Genomic DNA, 15388 nt, shown 5'->3' on the forward strand with positions numbered 1-15388 from the left:
CTGTTTTGTTTTTTTTTGCGGTACGCGGGCCTCTCACTGTTGTGGCCTCTCCCGCTGCTCCGGACGCGCAGGCTCAGCGGCCATGGCTCACGGGCCCAGCCGCTCCGCGGAACGTGGGATCCTCCCGGACCGGGACACGAACCCGCGTCCCCTGCATCGGCAGGCGGACTCTCAACCACTGCGCCACCAGGGAAGCCCAAGGATAGTTATTCTTATATGGTATCAAAGGAGTGAACTACAAGCTGTGTACCAGATATGTACTCCCAATAAAATGACATTTAAAGATATATAGTAAAACTATATCAGTCATATACAAATAGACAACAAAATAATTGGTGGCAATATTAATATTGAGGATGAAATCAAGAAGAAAAAGAGCAAAAGAAGTTTTATTTATTTTGATAAATTATTATTCACAATATAAATGGAGAATTAATCTCTACATTGGGTACGCAAGTAGGCTTAAAACAAAAAGTCAGTTGGGAAACAATTCTCCATAGGTTTTTAACATTTCTGCACGTCTTTTGAGCAGAGGTACTTAGTTCTCCTTTTTTCAAGGATGTTTGTAAAGCAAGCAGTCTTAGAAGATAGAGATAGTGTTCACTGTTCCCTGTAAAAGATTCAGAGTCTCTAAGCCCAGCATTCCCAGTCTATGAAGCAGCTCACTGTGTGCATGTGTCATCTGGACTTTGTGTCACTCTGAGGGATTTAGGGCAAAATGCTGATCTTCTGGCTGCTGCTGTTTCTGTGAAAAATAAATTGTGCTTTATCTCTAACCCAGGAGTCTCATGTCTTTTACTATCATTTATGAACTTGTGGCACCAAACTTGTTACCTTGCAATTAGGACAGCATTTCAGATACTTCACAGTTCTTGATACAGATAACCTTAGAAATGGAAAACAAAAAAAAGGGAAATGAGTCAAGAGGTACAAAATGCTGTTTCTCTTCTCTTTCCAGGAACACTGAGTGATTGATTGCAATTCTCCATCCTCTTGAAGTGAGGCAGGATTATGTAGCATGCTTTGTCCAATGTAACGCAATTAAAATGATCTTGTGTCACTTTTGAGCATTAAAGGAATGAAAGATTCTGATTCTACTAACTAGATATTCTTCTTCTAATAAATAGAAAAAGAATGAGTGCTCCGCAATTCATGAGGCCAGCATATCCTTGATATCAAAATTTGACAAGGATAGTACAAGAAAGAAAATGATAGGCCAATTTCACTATGAATATAGATGCAAAAATCCTAAACAAAATATTAGCAAATAGGGGGGATAGCTCAGTGGTAGAGCATTTGACTGCAAACCAAATCCAAAAAGTGTATTAAAAGATAAAAGCATATGGTTTTTCTCGGATATTCTTCATGTGCTTCTTCAGTTCTACCTTCCCCCTTCTCTTCTCATCTTTGTGCCCTTGGAGGCTGATATTTATGCAGTGCATCAATGAGTGCACAATATTCCTCAGTTGGGTTTGGTCAATAGGAAGCATCAGCAGGAAATTTGAGGTCTGAGAGAAAGAGGTTGAGATATTTATTACCCTGGCTTCTCCCATCTGCCTTTTGGTCTGTTGTTGTCAAGCGACTGCTTTTATCTGCCTAAGACCACAGCTGTGGTTGGACGGTCATCCCTCCTACTCTTCAACTCTCTTTGAGTTCTGGGGCTCATTCCTTCTCTTTACTTCTTCAGCTTATGGGTGATAATGGCTTTCTTTTGTAGCTGGGTTAAGGTGCTTCACTTTTTCTTTTTGATTTCCTTAAACAATGTCATCTCCTTTGTAAACAGTCCTTTTACTAAATACTTCTCAAATTAGCCAGTTTGAATCTGCCAACAGGTTCTGCTGGACCATGAACAAAGCAGTAATTGGTACCAAGAGTGGTCCCAGTAAATGGACTTTAAGATGTAATCGTAGGCTCGGGCTGCTTACATGTTTGAAGAGCATGTGGGTACCCTCCATATAGGAAATGGGACACTGGTAATATGCAGTGTGTGGTAGCATCATGATTACTCAAAACTTCGCCAGTGGAGGCATGGAACGGGGTGCAGGATGGCCGATAAGCTTAGGGAGATGAAATGCAATTAGTCAGTTTGATGACAAAGATTGTGGCATAAGATGGGTATTCTTACCCTAGAGCGAGTCCATAAAGAAATGGATATATTGAAAGCCTTAGATGTCCAATACAGACCCAGACAGAAATTCAGAAAGCCCTTAAGACAGCTCTAAAGAAATTATCTCCTGCATATACAGGGAATACGTGGCTAAGGATTAAGTCTGAAGCCTGATTGTAATGTGTGTAGAGTTGTCTTGTCAATTAGATGTGCACCCAGGTTAGATCTCATGCTTAGGTAAGGATACTGGTGAGGAAGAACAGTGTATGGTCTGGTATGAGTTAGCCTATATACTGAAAGAGTTTCAAGAGTGTGTCAATTTTTACTTAGATTCAGGGGAGTATATATAAGAATTTATTGTAAGGATGTTAGACTAAAAAGGGTAAAACAAAAGATTATATCAAGCCAAGTTGATGTTCTTGCGTAGAATTCAAGATTTAATGTGTTGGCTTGAGGCCCTGAGAATTGCTATATGTGTTAACTGGAGCCTAAACTCAAAAGTGACCTATATCAGTGAGCTTGAAATGCCAGGACTCCCCCTGGAAAATATTAGGAAGATGGGTTGTTGGAGTGGATCTGTTATGTGCAACTTTCTCAGATGCCTCTTAAAGGTGTCTATACTCCACGAGAGGGTCTTCACCAAGACATTAAAAAATGCGATCGTAAGTGGATTATGATCCTTGAAAAACTCTGTGGTGACTATTCCCTGTAAGCTGGAGATGACAGTGGTGGCTGCAGTGGAATTTGACAGCCTTGTTTAATGGGAATAATGCAATCCCCAGTGCTAGAAGTGAGGCTGAAACTTAAGCATCAGAAAAAAGTGGGCAGTTATAATAAGAACCCTAGGGGCAGAGTGGTTTGTTCCTGCAGGGATTTATAACAATGGTTAATTGATGATCAGATCCATGGGCATGAAATGGACTGCTGTATTAGTTTTTTAGAGGCTGTAACAAATTACCACAGATTGCGTGGTTTAAAACAACAGGGATCTCTTCTCCCACAGTTCTGGAGGCCAGAAGTCTAAAATCAAGGTTCAGCGGAGCCTCATTCCCTCCGCATGTCCTATGGGAGAATTCCTCATTGCTCTTCTAGCTTCTGCTGGCTCCAGGCATTCTTCGGCTGCTTTGGCTGCATCACTCCAATTTCTGCCTCTGTGGTCACTGGGCCTCCTCCTCTATGTGTGTCTGTGTCTTTTCTTCTGTCTCTATGTCGACACTCGTCATTGGGTTAAGGGCCTACCTGGGTAATCCAGGATGATTTCATCTAGAGATCCTTCATGCAATCACATCTGGAAATATTCTTTGTTCACATAAGGTCACACGTACCAGGTCCATGTACTGGGACATGGATATATCTTTTTAGGAGCCACCTTTCAATCCACTGTAGCAGTATGGTTCTATATGAGTGGAAAAATTCCAGTTCCGAAGGTCAGAAAAATAATTAGTTAAAGTATGGTAGTGAGGAATCTTGGTCTTTTACCAGAGTTCTCAAACTTAAGCTATTTCACAGATGTTAAAATATAGAGGCATATTAAACATTTTAAGAGTTTATTTGAGTACAATCTCTTTGAATTGGGCCGTGTCAAACCTTAAGTGGTTAGGGGCGTTCTGCCAAAAGGAACCAGGGGAAAGATTTATATTGAGAAAGTGTGGAAACAAAGAACAGAAATTATTATTATTATTTTAACATCTTTATTGGAGTATAATTGCTTTACAATGGTGTGTTAGTTTCTGCTTTATAACAAAGTGAATCAGCTATACATATACATATATCCCCATATCTCCTCCCTCATGCGTCTCCCTCCCACCCCCCCGTCCCACCCCCCTAGGTGGTCACAAAGCACCGAGCTGATCTCCCTGTGCTATGCGGCTGCTTCCCACTAGCTATCTGTTTTACATTTGGTAGTGTATATGTGTCCATGCCACTCTCTCACTTTGTCCTAGCTTACCCTGGCCCCCTCTCCGTGTCCTCAAGTCCATTCTCTACGTCTGCGTCTTTATTCCGGTCCTGCCCCTAGGTTCTTCAGAACCAGTTTTTAAAATTATTTTTTTAGGTTCCATATATATGTGTTAGCATACGGTATTTGTTTTTCTCCTTCTGACTTACTTTACCCTGTATGACAGTCTCTAGGTCCATCCACCTCACTACAAATAACTCAATTTCGTTTCTTCTTATGGCTGAGTAATATTCCATTGTATATATGTGCCACATCTTCTTTATCCATTCTTCTGTCAGTGGACACTTAGGTTGCTTCCATGTCCTGGCTATTGTAAATAGAGCTGCAGTGAACATTGTAGTACATGACTCTTTGAATTATGGTTTTCTCAGGGTATATGCCCGGTAGTGGGATTGCTGGGTCATATGGTAGTTCTATTTTTAGTTTTTTAAGGAAGCTCAATACTGTTCTCCATGGTGGCTGTATCACTTTACATTCCCACGAACAGTGCAAGAGGGTTCCCTTTTCTCCACACCCTCTCCAGCATTTACTGTTTGTAGATTTTTTTTTAACATCTTTATTGGGGTATAATTGCTTTACAATGGTGTGTTAGTTTCTGCTTTATAACAAAGTGAATCAGTTATACATATACATATGTTCCCATATCTCTTCCCTCTTGCATCTCCCTCCCTCCCACCCTCCCTATCCCATCCCTCCAGGCGGTCACAAAGCACGGAGCCGATATCCCTGTGCCATGCGGCTGCTTCCCACTAGCCATCTACCTTATGTTTGTTAGTGTGTATATGTCCATGACTCTCTTTCGCCCTGTCACAGCTCACCCTTCCCCCTCCCTATATCCTCAAGTCTGTTCTCCAGTAGGTCTGTGTCTTTATTCCTGTCTTACCCCTGGGTTCTTCATGACATTTTTTTTCTTCTTAAATTCCATATATATGTGTTAGCATACGGTATTTGTCTTTCTCTTTCTGACTTACTTCACTCTGTATGACAGACTCTAGGTCTATCCACCTCATTACAAATAGCTCAATTTCGTTTCTTTTTATGGCTGAGTAATATTCCATTGTATATATGTGCCACATCTTCTTTATCCATTCATCCGATGATGGGCACTTAGGTTGTTTCCATCTCCGGGCTATTGTAAACAGAGCTGCAATGAACAATTTGGTACATGACTCTTTTTGGATTTTGGTTTTCTCAGGGTATATGCCCAGTAGTGGGATTGCTGGGTCATATGGTAGTTCTATTTGTAGTTTTTTAAGGAACCTCCATACTGTTGTCCATAGTGGCTGAACCAATTCACATTCCCACCAGCAGTGCAAGAGTGTTCCCTTTTCTCCACACCCTCTCCAGCATTTACTGTTTGTAGATTTTTTGACAATGGCCATTCTGACTGGTGTGAAGTGATACCTCATTGTAGTTTTGATTTGCATTTCTCTAATGATTAGTGATGTTGAGCATCTTTTCATGTGTTTGTTGGCAATCTGTATATCTTCTTTGGAGAAATGTCTATTTAGGTCTTCTGCCCATTTTTGGATTGGGTTTTTTGTTTTCTTGATATTGAGCTGCATAAGCTGCTTGTGTATTTTGGAGATTATTCCTTTGCTTCGTTTGCAAATATTTTCTCCCATTCTGAGGGTTGTCTTTTTGTCTTGTTTATGGTTTCCTTTGCTGTGAAAAAGATTTTAAGTTTCATTAGGTCCCATTTCTTTATTTTTGTCTTTATTTCCATTTCTGTAGGAGGTCAAAAAGGATCTTGCTGTGATTTATGTCATGGAGTGTTCTTCCTATGTTTTCCTCTGAGAGTTTTATAGTGTCTGGCCTTACATTTAGGTCTTTAATCCATTTTGAGTTTATTTCTGTGTATGGTGTTAGGGAGTGTTCTAATTTCATTCTTTTACATGTAGCTGTCCAGTTTTCCCAGCACCACTTATTGAAGAGGCTGTCTTTTCTCCATTGTATATTCTTGCCTCCTTTATCAAAGATAAGGTGACCATATGTACATGGGTTTATCTCTGGGCTTTCTATCCTGTTCCATTGATCTATATTTCTGTTTTTGTGCCAGTACCATACTGTCTTGATTACTGTAGCTTTTTAGTATAGTCTGAAGTCAGTGAGCCTGATTCCTCCAACTCCATTTTTCTTTCTCAAGATTGCTTTGGCTATTCGGGGTCTTTTGTGTTTCCATACAAATTATGCAATTTTTTGTTCTAGTTCTGTGAAAAATGCCATTGATAGTTTGATAGGGATTGCATTGAATCTGTAGATTGCTTTGGGTAGTATAGTCATTTTCACAATGTTGATTCTTCCGATCCAAGAACATGGTATATCTCTCCATCTGTTTGTATCATCTTTAATTTCTGTCATCAGTGTCTTATAGTTTTCTGTATACCGGTCTTTTGTCTCCTTAGGTAGGTTTATTCCTAGGTATTTTATTCTTTTTGTTGCAATGGTAAATGGGAGTGTTTCCTTAATTTCTCTTTCAAATTTTTCATCATTAGTGTATAGGAATGCAAGAGATTTCTGTGCATTACTTTTGTATCCTGCTACTTTACCAAATTCATTGATTAGCTCTAGTTTTCTGGTAGCATCTTTAGGATTCTCTATGTATAGTATCATGTCATCTGCAAACAGTGAGAGTTTTACTTCTTTTCCAATTGGAGAACAGAAATTATTTGATTGGCTATAACTTAAAGCCTATTTGGGTCTTTGTGATTGGTTGTCCTTAGCATTTTGATTTCATAACCCTGAGACATTTACAGGCTTAGATTTTTGGTTTCCTTATGCTGCTGCCATGGCATTAGAGCTCCCTCAGTCTAATGGCTTTCTTGTTTAATTAATTTAACACAGACCCACAGACTCTTTATGTGGGCAGAGACTGGCTCTCTTTAAAGAATGACTCTTCCACAAACGTGTGTTTACTGTGTATGTTCCTCCAAGCCTTCTCCAGTGGGAGCTATCTCATTGACAGTGCCCAGGAGGAAACAAATACCCAGACCTCCTAAGTGCTCTTAGATACTGGCTCTGAGATGACTCTGATCTCCAGAGATTCAAAACATCAGTGTGGCTTACTGGGAGTCTGTGACGGCTAGGCAGTAAGCTGGTTCCTGCCCCAAATCAATTCAGCAATGAGTGCCTGGCAACCACAGAACCATCCTGTGCTCATTTCCCCAAGGTTAGAATATAAAGTGGAAATGCACGTGCTTAGTAACTAGCAGGATTCTCCCATACGTTTCCTCATTTGTGCAGTGAGGATTATTATAATAGAAAGGGCCAAGTGAAAGTCCCTGGAACTGTCCTCCAGATCTCTCCTTTCCCCCCAGAAAAAGTAAACCAAAACCAATACTGTATCGATGGGGGAATTGATGCCACCAAATACTTGGAAGTTTAGGATTCCTACCACAGTCCGATTTAATTATGCTTTGGGCCGGTGCAAATCCTATCCAGATCTTAAAGAAAAGCTGTGGATTATCATAAAGATAATCAGATGATGGGGCTTCCCTGGTGACACAGTGGTTGAGAATCCCCCTCAGTGCAGGGAACACGGGTTTGATCCCTAGTCTGGGAAGATCCCACATGCCAAGGAGCAACTAAGCCTGTGTGCCACAACTACTGAGCCTGTGCTCTAGAGCCCGTGAGCCACAACTGCTGAGCCTGCATGCGGCAACTACTGAAGCCCGCGCGCCTAGAGCCTGTGCTCCGCGATGAGAAGCCACTGCAATGAGAAGCCCACACACTGCGACGAAGAGTAGCCCCCACTCACTGCAACTAGAGAAAGCCCGTGTGCAGCAGCAAAGTCCCAACACAGCCAAAAATAAATTAATTAAAAAAAAAAAAGATAATCAGATGATGATGCCAATTGCAGCTCTGGTTACAGATGTAACATCTGTGGTATCATGTATTATATTACCTTCTATCAAGGAACTTGCTTTACAGAGGGAGAAGTGAGACAATGGATCATGCTCACAGAATTCACCAATCTTACCATGTCTCTATTACCCAGAAATACCTGATTTGATAAAACTCTGGCATGGCCTACTAAAGGGTCAGTTAGGGCACCATCTGGGTGACAACACCCTGAGAGGTTGGAGTGCTGTCCTACAGGATACAGCACACGCTTTAAATCCTTGGCCCATAAGTGGTGTCTCCCTCACAGCCAGAATGCATAGACTGGGAAACAATGGGTAGAGCTGGTTAATGGATGCTGCTGTCTTATCTTAAGAATGCACAGGACTAGGAACAAAAGGATAAGGCTGAGTGTGTCCTGTTTCACTATTATACTACATAACCTATGCACATCCCTTCAACCTTGGACTCAATGAGTGTGTAGACTTTTATGCACAGGGAGGAATCTCTCCAGGGAACACAGTAATATTCATAGTAATATTCACAGTGAATTGGATTTTGAGACTCACAAAGCAATTCTTTAGAGAGCCCAAATGGTTAAGTTAGTGTGTCGTCCTAAGTGAACTGGTCATAATTTTTCCTTTCCACAGGTTGAGAGCTACCAATACCTGGTTGAGAAGAAACATTTTCCACATTTTTTTGGATATAAGATTATTTTATTCTTGTTAGGTCTCACAATAAGACTCCCTTGCCACTCCAAATTATACTCCAAGTAGTATGCTATGGTACCCTTATAGACGCAATACACCATGTTGCTTTATAGGAATAATGTGTCATTCCATAACAGGCATTATGAAATTTCATTTTGGACTTTAAAAACTGTCACACAGTATATTTCATAGAATCATAATATATATTTAAAAGAAAGACTTTCTGAGGGAGAACCAAAAAAGTTTAGTCAAAAATAAAGTACTGGATGCTCTTGGCTTGAGAAAAATGTGTATCACGTTGGAGTATACAATCTGTAGATATCCATTATATTCGGTTAATTGAAAGTGTTGTTGAATTCAACTATGTCCTTACTGATATTCTGCCTACTGGATCTATTTCTAATAGAGGGATGTTGAAGTCTCCAACTATAAAAGTGGATTCATCTATTTCTCCTTGCAGTTCTATCAGTTTTTGCCTCATGCAGTTTGAGGCTCTGTTGTTAGGTGCATAACACATTAAGGATTGTTATGTCCTCTTGGAGCATTGACCCCTTTATCATTATGTAATGCCACTCTTTATCCCTGGTAACTTTCCTTGTTCTGATATCTGCTTGATTTAAAATTAATATAGCTACTCATGTTTTCTTTTGATTAGTATTAGCATAGAATATCTCCTTCCAATCATTTACTTTTAATCTGTATAAAAATTGTCTTTATATTTAAAGTGAGTTTTATGTAGGCAACATATAGGTGCGTATTGTTTTATGATACACTTTGATAATCTCTGTTGTAATTGGTGCATTTAAACCAGTGACTTTCAAAGTGATTTTTGATATAGTTGTAGTAATATCTCTCATATTTGTTACCCATGTTCTTTGTTTCTACTCTTTTCTTCCATTCTTTTTCTGTCTTTTTTGGTTTTAACTGAGTATTTTATGTGAATCTATTGTCTCTCCTCTCTTTATTATATTTACTAATTTTCTCATGGTCTCATCAGTTATGCCTTTTTTTTTTTAAGTGTTACTTAATGGTTACCCTAGAGTTTGCAACATACCTTTACAACTAATCTGAGTCCACTTTCAAATACCACTATACCACTTCCTAGGTAGTACCAGTACCTTATAACAACAAAACAATCCTGATTCCTCCCTCCCATCCCTTGTATCATTGCTGTCATTTGTTTCACTTATATATAAGTATACATGAGTGTATATATAGTCGAATACATTTTTGCTATGATTTTGAATGAATTTATGTTTTAGATTAATTAAGAATAAGAAAAACAAAAGTTTTCATTTTATCTGCACTTATTACAGTGTTTTTGATCTCTAGCATTTCTTTTTGGTTCTCTCTTAGGATTTCCATCTCTCTGCTTACATTGCCCATCTGTTCATGCATCCTTGCCTACTTTATCCATTAGAACCCTTAGCATATTAATCATAGCTGTTTTAAGTTTCTGGTCTGATAATTCCAATATCTCTGCCATATCTGGATCTGGCTTTGATGCTTGCTCTGTTTCTTCAAACTGTGTTGTTTGTCTTTTAGTATATATTGTATTTTTTTTTTTAATAATGGGTCATTAACTGGGTAAAAGGAACTGCTGTAATATAGGACTTTAGTAGTGGTGGTAAGGTGTAGGGGGAGGGGAAGGGTTCTGTAGTCCTGTGAGTGTCAGTCTTTTAGTGAGTCTGGATTGTGAACTTCACACGTACTTCTTGGTTTTTGTTTTCATTTTTCTTTCCCACTTAGTGGGACAGGATGGGCTAGAGTGAGCTGGAGTTGGGGATTTCCCTTCTCCCGGGTCCATTAGGCACTGATAAAGTCCCAGTAGGTTTGTCTCTGGTTAAATAGTTTCTCCTGAGGGCAGAGCTTGTTCAAAAGAACTGAATAATCTGGCATATTTTGAAATGATTAATTTCCCCATTCCCCCTAAGCATGAGGGGATTTTTCTCTAATCTTCACTGTGAGAATCTTAGAGAGCTCCAGGAAATAAAACTTACAAAATGTGGAGATCTCTGATGCCTGGATTCCCCTGGATTTTTCTCTCTCTCAGACTTGTCCACACTGAGCCTCTAGCAATTCATCAATTACAGTTCAGGGTCCCTACCCTGGCACTGGTTCCCATGGAGGTTTCTGCTCCAATAGGTTGTGATTCTCTGTATTTGCCTGTCTTTCTCTCCAATATTGGGGGTAGAGGTTCGTCCTGTGACCTCACTTCTCTTACAGATCTAAGAAGAGTTGTTGCTTTTTCAGTTTGTTTAGCTTTTTACTTGTTAGGGCGAAGTGGTGACTTCTAAGCTTTTACTTGCTGGATTGGGAACTAGAAGTCCCCTGGATGCTCTTGACTTGGAGAGAACTCTGATAATCCTTTTACCAACTTAAATTTAATGCACTGCAGATTTTAAAGAACATTTCTTACAGTAAACAAAATCTAATACACATAAAAATAGATTAAAATGTTATCAATGAATGTTAAAAAACATATACCTATACTGAATTTTCAACCTTAATGATTCAGGAGGAAATATTTCCATTAAGTTCCCATAAATGTGCATATTTATGTAATCAGGAAAGTACATACTAAACTATGAATCTTTCAAATATGAACAGTTTGTGATAATGACCGAGAGTCAGAGTCTGCTTTTCATAGGATCTTGTGGACAGCTGTTGCAAGATGTTTGTGAAATGTAAACTGAATTTGAATTTCTTCTCTCCCATACACAATGCAGAATTGAATTATAATCTTAACAAATACATGCGAAGAGTGATTGTTCTCAGATTCTAGAGAGTTGACATTTTTACATCGTGTCGAAACTGAAATTAAGAGTGTATCAAAACAGAATTCAGCAATGTTTAATCATTGCTGATTCAAGTGACTTGACGTGAAGACGAATATAGGGGATGCACGCACAAATCGATTTGAACAGAGTATAAAGTTTTATATAAGTCAGAAGTCTGTGTTTTTTCTGACTCCAACAGAATGATACACTGAAGTTTGGTGTTTTACATCAGTATGGGATTTGTGAATTGACTTAGGTACAAGAACAAGTAATTGAAAGAAGGAAATTCTGTTATTCTTTCCTAATAGCTCTTGAAATTGTTATCATCTGTACTTATAAGCCTATCCCTCTTTGATAAAATGCATGTTCACATGCCGGATATTCCTCCTGGTTTTCTTTTCTACCTTCACTCCCCTGCTTCTGCTTATTCCAATCCTATGTATTTTGCAAGGTCAGCCCAACTGTACCTCATTCAGTCATTTACTCATTTATTCAACACATACTTCTTGAGTTTAATATGGACTAGTTATTATGCCTTGGGGCCATATGTCAAGTAAAATACTATTCCTGCCCTCAAGGAACCCATGTAGACAGACAGACAAATAATTGCAGTCTTTCTGTGTCTCCTCATCTGTAAAGTGAAGTTGGCATTATTTCAGCTGCAGGATTGTTAAAAATTAAAGTGTGTACATAAAATATATGGGACACAGGAAGTGTTAAATGTTTAATGAAGGATTAGTGTTTCTTTGCTTTAAGTGTTTTATAAACCAGTATAATCTTTCTTTTATTATTTCATATGCAGTATGTTGATAGGAGACACACAGAATTAGGTTTACCCTTCAATGACCGGTCATCTTCTTGGTGCCCTACGTGGTTATTCACGTACTGTGGGGATTCATCCAAAGCCGTTGTATCCTAATTTGGTCCAAGTGTGATCCCTTATTCCCACTGTTTCCTTTTAATGTACATGAAAACGATTCAAAAGAGACAGAACTCTACTTTCTGGAGGTGAAGGTTTCAGGTGTATAAAGTGTGAACAGCTACTGCTGATGCCTTGCTGCTATGAATTTTACAAGCGTTCAAGAAATTATTATGAACTTTCCGGGGCACTTCCTCAGAAAAAAACTTCCCCAACTTCACAAGAGCTTTGTCTGCAGATGGATTGCTGTCTCTCTCCTCCCACTCAGCTTGGCTTCCTGCTAATGCTTGTGTTTGGCAGCTTCCAATGGTCTTCCTAACCTGCATTTATCTTTCCCAAATTAGAGGCAGCTGGGCAATTTTAGGAAGACAACTCACTAATTCTCTCTTTTCTAATTTGTAAAGCCAGTAATTCTCTCAAGCTTCAGGAGGCTTTGAAACAAAGAACTGTATGTGGTCTTAAACTTTTTAGGCTTTATTAGTTTACAAATATTCTCTAACAATGTGAAAGTTTTAAAAATATCAATTATTAGGATAAAAAAATTATATATTGTGATAGCTCTATTCTCCTTACCTGTTTTTAAATCGATATGAATAAAACCAGCTGGAGTTGGTCTCCCAGTGTGAGTAAGAAACTAATTTCTACTATGCACAGCAAGTAGCCAGGAAAAGACCCTTGAGTTGAAAAAAATTTTTAAGTTGCTTTCTAATAAAGAATAAAAAATTCTTATTTGCTAAACAAAATCTCCAGCTGTTTTATATTAACAATATATTTTTGTAATTGTTTTCTTTGGACAAAATTCCAGTGATATTAACTATTTTTAGCACAAATTTAGTCTGCTATTTTTTTCCAGCTTTTTAATTATGGTATTATTTGACCTAGCTCATCTTGATCTGCCTTTTAAACCATCTTTTCCCTGTGAATAGCTCTTAAGGATAAACTTTATTGTGTAAGCCAAAATGCCACGTACTGTTCAGTCTCCCTCCATGAGTTATGGAAATGTGGAGAAGGAAAGTGGCCTTAGGTATTTGACACATCATAACAATGCTTTGTTTTAAAAACATCAATACAGAATGCTATGAATAAAATGCTATGAATAAGAACTAGCAAAAATAGTCGAGTTATTCTTTTAATAAAAACTATATTTTATAAGACATAAATCTGGCAATGTCTGACTCATAAAAAGGATGCCAAATCCCCCAATATACCTATAATTATTTACAATTCTTATTTGCAGTGACTGAAGTGTACATAAGGAATTAATTTTTTATTGCATCATTTTATTGTTGAGGTAAAATTTGTAAATAGTGAAATGTGTAGATCCTAAATGTATAATTCAATGGATTTCAAAAAATGTATACACCTGTATAACCAACATGACAATCAAGTTATAAGTCATTTACATTACCTTAGAAAGTACTTTTGTGACCCATTATAGTCAGTTCCTACCCACCATAGATAATCACAAGTCTGATTTCAATGATCAAACATTAGCATTGCCAGTTCTTGAGTTTTATAAAGGACTCTTGTGCTTAGCTTCTTTTGCTCAATATAACATTTTCAAGATTCACTGATGTTGTTGGATGTCTCAGCAGTTTGTTGATATTTACTGTTGAGTGATACTTTATTTGGATTGTTTCCAGTTTTTTTGACTATTATAAATAAGTTCCTATAAACTTTCTTTTATCAAGCCTTTTAACAGACATGCTTTTATTGCTATTGAGTAAATATCTAGACCTGAAATTGTTGGGTTGTAGGCTAGGTATATCTCTGACTTTAGCAGAAAATGCTAAACGGTTTTCCAGAATTGGTTGTATTCTTTGCTCTGCATCCTCACCAGCAGTTGGTGGTGTAGGCCTTTTTGTCATTTTGGTGGATATAAGTGGCATCTCATTGTAATTTTAATTTGTACTTTCCTGATGACTAATGATGTTGAGCAGTTATCATGTTCATATTGATCATTCTTATGCATTCTGTTGGAATGTTTTTTCAAGTGTTTTGCCCATTCTTTAATTGGATTGTTTTTCTTATTATTTAGGTGTAAATGTTTTTTATAAATTCTGGATACAGGTCCTTTGTTAGATACATGTATTGTAGATATTTTCTCCTAGTCCCTGGCTCTCTGTTTAATTTTATTAATGGTGTCTTTTCATGAGTAACAGTTTTTAACTTGTTAAAGTCCAATTAATCAATTGTTTCTCTGGTGGTCTATGCTTTTTGTTTCCTCTCTAAGAGTTTACCTTCACCAAAGTTGAGCAGATATTATTTCCTTCTACTTTGTAGTTTAAGCTTTACATTTAAGTCCTTGATCCATCTTGAATTAATTTCTGTCCATTATGTGAGATAAGGATTGATTAAAGTTTCTTTTTTTAATTAAAAAAAATTTCTTTTACATCTTTATTGGAGTATAATTGCTCTACAACCTTGTGTTTCTGCTGTATAACAAAGTGAATCAGCTTTTTAATTTTTTTGGTTTTCAATTTTTTTTTGAAATTACAAAGAAAATTTATTTTATATAAAATTAACTCATGCCTGTGATGAAAAATATTCAAATAGTAATACAACTTAAATATTCATAACAATTTCTATTGAATACTAAATCTACATATGCAATACTTTTCTCTCTTCCTTCACTTTCTCTATCCCCCCTCAGGCCCCCTCCCCAGAACATTAACACTCCTGAATAACACATGGTAAAACTCTTAATGAACTGGTGTTTTTCTCCATAATTTCTTTTTAAACTCTATTTAAAACACTTGCAAACTGTATATAAAGATCAATGATCCTGTGCATAATGTCAAAAGTTGGAACGATGTAACTCAAACGCAATAGGCCAGTAGCTGGAAATTACTCTGGTTCTAAAGTTTCTTTTTTTTTAATATGGAGGATATCTAGTTGTTCTTGTACCATTTGTTGAAAATAATATCTTTTCTGCCTTCTTTTATTGGTACTTTAATTTTCTCTACTGATTGCTATATATTTCATTAATACCTGCTCTTTTATTAAGTCATAGTTTCTATTTTTGGGGGGGTTAATACTTATCTTTTCCTAATCTTCAAGTGAAACTTAGTGAAT

Source organism: Lagenorhynchus albirostris, chromosome 8, assembly GCF_949774975.1.
Source record: "Lagenorhynchus albirostris chromosome 8, mLagAlb1.1, whole genome shotgun sequence".
Classification (NCBI taxonomy): domain Eukaryota; kingdom Metazoa; phylum Chordata; class Mammalia; order Artiodactyla; family Delphinidae; genus Lagenorhynchus; species Lagenorhynchus albirostris.